This window comes from Pygocentrus nattereri, chromosome 15 (assembly GCF_015220715.1).
Source record: "Pygocentrus nattereri isolate fPygNat1 chromosome 15, fPygNat1.pri, whole genome shotgun sequence".
NCBI lineage: Eukaryota > Metazoa > Chordata > Actinopteri > Characiformes > Serrasalmidae > Pygocentrus > Pygocentrus nattereri.
In genome coordinates, this window is record NC_051225.1 from 40,961,683 (window position 1) to 40,969,586 (window position 7,904).

A 7,904-nucleotide genomic window follows, 5' to 3' on the forward strand; every position below is an offset into this window, starting at 1 on the left:
CAACAAAAAATAAAAAATCAATGGTTTAGTATTCCTTATGGGACATGTTGTAGGTCACCATGAAGAAATGTCAGTTTCACACACACACACACACACACACACACACACACACACACACACACACACACACACACACAAATGGCATTATCTTTTTACCATGTAACAAGTCCCTATAAAGAATAATAACGTGGACACACACATGCACACACACTTACACTTAAATGGGGGGTGGGGGGTGTGTGTGGGGGGGTAGGAGCAAAGAAAAACGATCATTTCCTCTGGGACTACTAGGCCCCAAATTAATTACAGCGATTCAGCATTTTTAAATGGGCCACTTAATAAAGCGGTGGCATAATTAAATTTCCAGTCCTGTGACCTTGAGAGCACTTCATAGATAATGAATGATATGAGATAATAATCAACGTAGACCAATATCACCATCAACACATACACACACACACACACACGCACACGCACACACATGCACACACACTCAAGGTCATGTATACCACAGTCTTCAGCCAGTCATTAAACATCTCAATCATAAATCTCCACAACAATATCACATGATCAAACAAACCCACAAAGCACACAGAACAGAACAATAACACATGAAAACATGATGCACTAACCAGTCAAGAATAATCAAACCCTTTGGAAAAAGCACAAAGAACAGGTGCGGTCCACTTACCGGACAACTTTAATCCACTCCAGGAGAAGTATGATTGGAGAAAACAGTACTCTCAGAGTTGGGGTAGTGTTATGGACAGCACACAAATAACTGTTATACACTAGTGTATAAATATAAGGGAATAAATGTACCAATAGTTTCCTCGATTACAACTCCAGCTGTAGGGTGAATAAGAGAGAGAGCAGAGTAGTTCAGCCCACTGTCACCCAAGACCGTCTATTCCAGCTGAACCAAAAAGAATTCAACAAGCCAGAACAAATTATACATTAAATATAATTGAATAATTGAATAATATAGTACATAATACATATATAGTAAAATAAGTAAGTGTCTACTTGTTCATGAGGCAGACTGAACTGAACGGTGAACATGTTCCATTAGCGTTATTTAACCTTAGTATAACTAATCATTCAACTCATAGCGTGACTGACATTTTAATTCACACTGTTTATGGGGTTAAGCAGTGCATAGATGAATGAAATCCAATATTATTACAGAATTACACTTCATGCTAAATCAAGTAAAAAGTTATTTTATCTGCAAGAGTCTCCAAAAGAGCATTTTATGCTTGCGCTGTGAAGTGAGTGACTGTCAGTGAAAACTATTATCAGAATAGACACTTTAAACTTTAAACCAGTGACAAGCTAGTATAATTTACAGCACACAAGTCAGATAAATACAGGGGACGTAAATTTACTTGTGGAAGCCATATAAAGAAAGCGAGATTTGCGATTGTGTGGCATGTGCTTACTTTATTAAATGCTTATGAGATTGTTTGGCCTGGCAGTTGTAATGGTTAAGCAGTGGTGAAAAACTCTTACATAAAGGAAAATCTCTAGAAAGGTAATGAAGGGGCTGAGACTGTGTGTTTGTGAGTGAGAGTATGTGTGGCGTTGTTCTGATTTATGGTGAGATGTACAGCAAACAATCAATTTACAGCACAATAAACAGGCTTATCCACTGCCTAACTCAAATGCCAATACTGCATTGACGAAATGTCAGCACTTTCACACCAACACTACTGGACATATAACCCCCCGTTCATCAGCCTCAGAGCCACTCACATCACACACATACACACACACACACACACACACACACACACACACACACACACACACACACACACACACACACACACACACTCACACACACACACACACAGTGTTTGAGATTATGGCAAATTGCCATAGTGTCATTGTAAACTGTATATAGTCAGTGGAGAGACAGTAAAGGGAGCAGACTGTCTCAATTTAATAGAATAATGACTGCTTTCAGAGTGTTGGCATAGGCTTATCAATAACCTCATCATGATAAACTAAAAAAAAAAACAGACATAAAATGTATTTCTGAAAATGTTTGAAAAATGGCCCAAAATGTTTCTGTTTATTGTATTTTTTATAAAACTGTATGTACATTTATTGTTCTTATATCTTCATAATTACCATCAAATCAAAACTTCAAAACTACATTTGTGATTTATTTATTTATTCTTTCATTCATTCAGAAAATGTCAGCTTTTCCTGATGACTTGACTAGTAAAGGGAAAACATTTCCAAAAATAATGGTGTGAAAAATCATTTTTTGAAGTGTTGCCACAGAAGATCTGCTTTTGGTATCCTAAAGATCAATTCAGTGGCACACACAGACTTCGGTCCGTGCAGAGCTGAGGCCTTCAAACGCCATTACAGATGCAGTTATTCTCATACTACGCAAACAGGATGTATATTCATCCATTTTTCTTTTTGGTAAGCTATTAAATGTCCTAATAAATAATTACAGTGACATATTAATCAGAAACAGAAAAAACGCTCTGCTTTCTTTTCCGTCTGTTTTTTTTCAGCCAGCTTGACTGTAAATATCAGATCAGCACCCGTTTTGTGTAACTGCGCCGGTAAGTGTGTCTGTGACTAACGCATGTAGTAATGTGTCCTGGCTGTAACACTGACTTTACACACCATGAAGCTTTGCCAGTTTCAATCCCAGTGATCCCATAACTGTCTGGAAGCCCAAGAGAAGAAAATGCCTGTGGGAAAATGTGGGAAAAGAAAGAGGCCCCCACTAAAGTAAAATGTATTTATACAGCACTTTTCACAGACACAAGCCACAAAGTGCTTTACAAAACATAACACAATATAAAACACACAGCATGAGAGGACAAAAGATTTAAAGTGCCTTAGCTGCTTTGACCATCATCCAAACGCCTGCCTGAAAAGGTGGGTCTTTAGTTGCGTCCACAGAATCAACTGATCTCAGAAAAGGGGGCAGAGGATTCCACAACTTGGGAGGATAAATAAAATAAAGGGGAGACAAGTTTATGCAACTGACTTTTAGCCTCAACACCAGCGCTACCAAATAAAGGACTAAAAGCCTGATGTCAGTTTCGCTGAAGTGTTTTTAATGTTTTTTCCTTCCTTTATGTTTTTATGGTTAACCAGATATCCTTTCATTACCTCTTGTGGATAAAGCATCTCTAATAGACAGTGAGCTTCATTATAAGATATATAAGATTTACGCTATCTAGAGAGCTAACTTTCCCGTTCCACCTTAAATAGTCAGTTTAAGTCAGTATGGGCAAGTCTCAGCAGTAACACTGCATTTTAGTGACATGTTAGTAGTGTGTGGCTAAATGTTCATTTTTTATTTACGCTATGTCACATTGTCAGCATCATGCCAGTTATCACATACCGATGTTACCCGATATAGAAAACTGACAAATGCAGCCTTGATGACAGAAAAAAAGATTAGTATAACTTTTCCAAATGTAAATGTTTATTTAGCTTTATGTCAGTTGTTATGACAAGCTTAGTAGGTGTCATGTAGCAGTATGAATATGGACCTACAGTAAAGTGTTTTTCGTAGAATCTAAGCGAGGAACCATTTAGAAACCTTTATTTTTTTTTAAATGAAATTTTTACTTTCTAAAAATTTGCATGACTGGTAATAATAGTAGAACCCTTTTTGGGTTCATATACCAGTTTTCCATCATACAGAAGAACCATTATTAATATGTGGTCTTCGTATAGAGGACCCAGCAGATATTAAACTGATAAGAACTGATAAAACACTTGGGCCCAATCCCATTTCACCCCTCGCCCCTACCACTGAGCCCTCAGCCCTCTGTTTTGCACAGTCACGTCTAGGAGCAAGTTTTGCTGAGATAGAGGGGTGGGGCGAAGTGTGGGGGCTACATGACCCTGCAAATGGAGGTTTTTCAGAGACTCCAAACAGTGTTATGAGAAAAAAAGAAAAACCGGCCAGACGGCTGCGCGAGCGACCAAAGAAACCCATAAAAAATAAATGAGAATTTGTTATTTTAGTTTATTTTAAGTTAAAAATGATGATAAGCGCTGTATTCTCTTAGTTTAGTGTCATTTCAATGTATTATGGTCATTTTCTTCACAACAAGCATAAAACTATCACTAATAGCCTCGGTATCTAGAGAGCTAACTTTCCCGTTCCACCTTAAATAGTCAGTTTAAGTCAGTATGGGCAAGTCTCAGCAGTAACACTGCATTTTAGTGACATGTTAGTAGTGTGTGGCTAAATGTTCATTTTTTATTTAATTTAATTTTTTTCCAAATGAAGTGCAAAATTCATCCCTACTGAACAAACAAAAAAAAATCATATAAACCATTAAGTGTTTCTGTTGGTTCCTGATGGTTTTGTGATTTTTTAATGGGTTGGTAAAACAAAATTTACAGAAAGGACAGCAAAATTGTGGTGACTGTATGAAGCTGACGTTGACTTTTTACCAGCAGCTTCTTATTCGAATCTTTCATTCCACCTTAAGTGGTACAGCAGTTCTGTTCTGGCATCTGCTGCACCATTTAAGGTGGAACAACAAATTTGAATCTGAAGTTGGCAAATAAAAAGTCAGCTTTAGCCTGGCGCTGAATGCTGTGCTTGCTTTACCAGCAGAAGCTGTTAAAATCGTTTTGATTTGTTTTGCTGTCATGATGGAAATGGTCATTTTGCCTAGTGAGCTACTCCAGTAAGACGGGAGTTTGAGCGCTGAGCTGGGCTTATTGATGCTATTGATGGTTTACTCGTATCAAGCTGATGGATTTCAAGCTCAAACACTTCACTCGTCTTCCGAAATAAAATAAGCCATGCAGTAAGAAACATTGGATGAGGCTGCTCTCCATTAAATTTACAGCAGAAGACAAAGTCGAGTCAAGTCCCAAGTCAGACTTGAGTCCAAGTCATATAACTCACATCCACACCTGTCTGGAGGTCCTTGAGGACCAGTTTGTGAACCACTGCTTTTAAAAACATGTCGTTAATTAGATGTGCTAGTTTAAATGTATGTTTAATATAAAAAGTTTCTTAGAAGAACTGTAGGTCCTGGAATTCTATTATCATATATTCTGGTGATCTGTAAATTTAAGAGTTTTTTTCCTTTCTCAGTCCGTGCTCCACTGCTGAAGCTGATTTACCAGCTGACTGACTGGACTTCAGAGTCAGGGTCCAGCTATAAGGGCTTCTCTCTGTTGGCCTCCAAGACTTCCAGGCCGACACACACACACAAACACAAACACACACACACACACACACACACACACACACACACACACACAGAAGTGTGATGAGCTCAATTCCAAAACCACTCTCCACCCGGACAGTCCAGGGGTGACAAATGGCAGTGATTATTAAAAGAAGGTTACTTTTAAACACTGTTCCCTGGCAATGAGAGAGCATAGCAGACGCTAAATCACTGTCAGGGAAACTAATGATAAGATATCATAAGACACGCAAGACATAAGGCAAGATGGAGTGGAGCTTCACTCCACCTTAATCAGCCTCTGTCTCCTCTTCTCCTTGCGAACGTCTCTATTCAACACAGTGCTGCTCTCTCAGAGGGGATCCATCACTCCTCCTCTATGGCTGTCGTTCAAGCCATTTTGTGCGGTCAGTATGACTATGATAAATATGGCCTGCAGCCGCTATGTGCTTATACTGGCTTTTGTCTCCGAACTGTTCCATTAATGCACTGCTGACAAATGTAAAGTTTGCATTGCGTGCTGAAAGCGAGGCAAAATATTTGCCAGGTGGCTCCAGATTTTTGGTACTTTTTGGATGGATGGGAGTTTGTACATGGGGTAACTTCACTGTTTCGGCTGTGGATACACGATGATGTGTTTGACTCCCCCATACAGGATACATCATAGCATAATCTGTCAAGTATTTACATTTCTCTCAGTAAACAGGACAATACGTGCTTTTACTTACCCTCGCTGGTCATTTTTACCTAGGTCCAAGATGATGGCACATTTAGGATACAGGGGTTACTTCAGATCCTGAAAATATGGTGCTCTTGTTTCATGCAGTCAGATACTCGATATCAAAAAGTTCAGCTGTAATAAATGATGAACTGTAGGAGGCACTGTGTAACCTCGTGGTACTCTGAAAACCAGGCCTTGGGCCCATGGGATTGTGCGACGCTGCCGGCTGGGAGAGGAAGTGTTGAAAACGGTGTGTCAGAAAGCGGAAAAACGTAAAGCATTGGGATTTTGAGCTAAACTAAAAGCTAATCCTCACTGTCTATTCTCCTCTCCAACATCTGCTTTCTTGACCATTTTTCAACTTGTGGAGCAAACACATTGGACCTTGTTTTACATCAATATCCACGGTGCGTACAGGGCTGTACCGCGCCCCCAGCTCTGTCATGGATAAGCGTGCCAAGCCGGTTCTGAAACAGGAGAACCTGGTCTGAGGGCCATATCAATACTTCTCGATTTCTACACGTGATTTGAAGCATAGAACAACCAGCCAGTGAGTAAGATCACCCCTCCTCCCACCAACCAAGTTCTTGATCTATCCACAGTAGATATTAGGACAACCCTTTCCAAATCAAATCAAATCAAATCAAATTTATTTATATAGCGCTTTTTACAACTGATGTTGTCACAAAGCAGCTTTACAAAAATGGGAATCTGACCCTCGGAAGGCTGCTGGCCCTGACAACGTACCTGGCTGGATGTTTAAAGGAACGTGCTTCTCAAAGCTCACAGACACCCTAACCAACATTGTCAACATTTTTCTGAGCCAGGCTTTTGTCTTGGAGTGCTTTAAACTACCATCATCGTTGTGCCAAAAAAAACTGCTGTGTCTTGCCTCAATGACTACTGACCCATAGTGCTCACTGCTTTGAGATGTTGGTAATGAAACACACAAAGAGCAGTCTTCTACACATGTCCATTTCCGGTCATGTATCACCCTAACTGGTCCACATAAGATGCCATATGCTCTATTATTCACCTGTTCCTCCAACCTGGACAAAAAAGAAAATTATGTAAGAATGCTGTTCTTAGACTTTAGTTCAGCATTCAGCACAATCATCACAGCAACTTGCTGAGCCTGCTGGATCTGAACACCTCCATCTGTACCTGGATCCTAGACTGGGAGACCTCAGTCTGTTGAGATGGACCTCCAGCACCACTTGACTGAACTCCGGTGCTTTCCAGGGCTGTGTGCTCAGTCCCCTGCCGTTCGCACTGCTGAATGCAAAGCATAAAGCTTCAGGTTTGCTGATAGGACTTCACTGGTGGGTCTTATCAGCAACAATGATGAGTCATCATAAAGGAAGGAGGTCACTCTCTGCTGCACATCAATGCTTCAACTGTGGAAAGAGTCAAAAGCTCTAAGCTCATTGGTGTGCATATCATCGGCGACCTCGCTTAGGACCCTCAACACCACCTACCTAGCAAAGAAAGCCCAGCAGCAACTTCACTTCCTCAAATGATGAAGAGAGCAAACCCTCATCCATCCGAACTACATTCTGCAGCGGGACAACGGAAAGCCGCAACTGCATGTTAAATCGCCATTGGCTTAACTATTTTACACATTGCTTAATTTTAAAAAAAATTATATTTATGTCTTTTTTATATTTTCTTCTTTGGCCTCTTTGCTCCTTTTCTTGAGGTCCCAAAGGTACTTATTTATATTAATTTATATTTATTTTATTTCTAAAGCATTTAAGGCTAACTCTTAATCAGAACCTAGTCACTCCCATGATCACATGTTCAGTTTTCCTTCAGGGCCTCTTGTGTTTAGCTGACAGAGCTGTTTCTTTAAGCTGTCTGGGGTTAATCATGCACTGTGTAAGAGACTCTAGATTAATCTAATTAATAAAAGTCATGCTCTGTCCCAACATATCTAATACTTTAAGCTAATGACATCATAAATCCTTTCTGCTTATATGGCAGGCAGG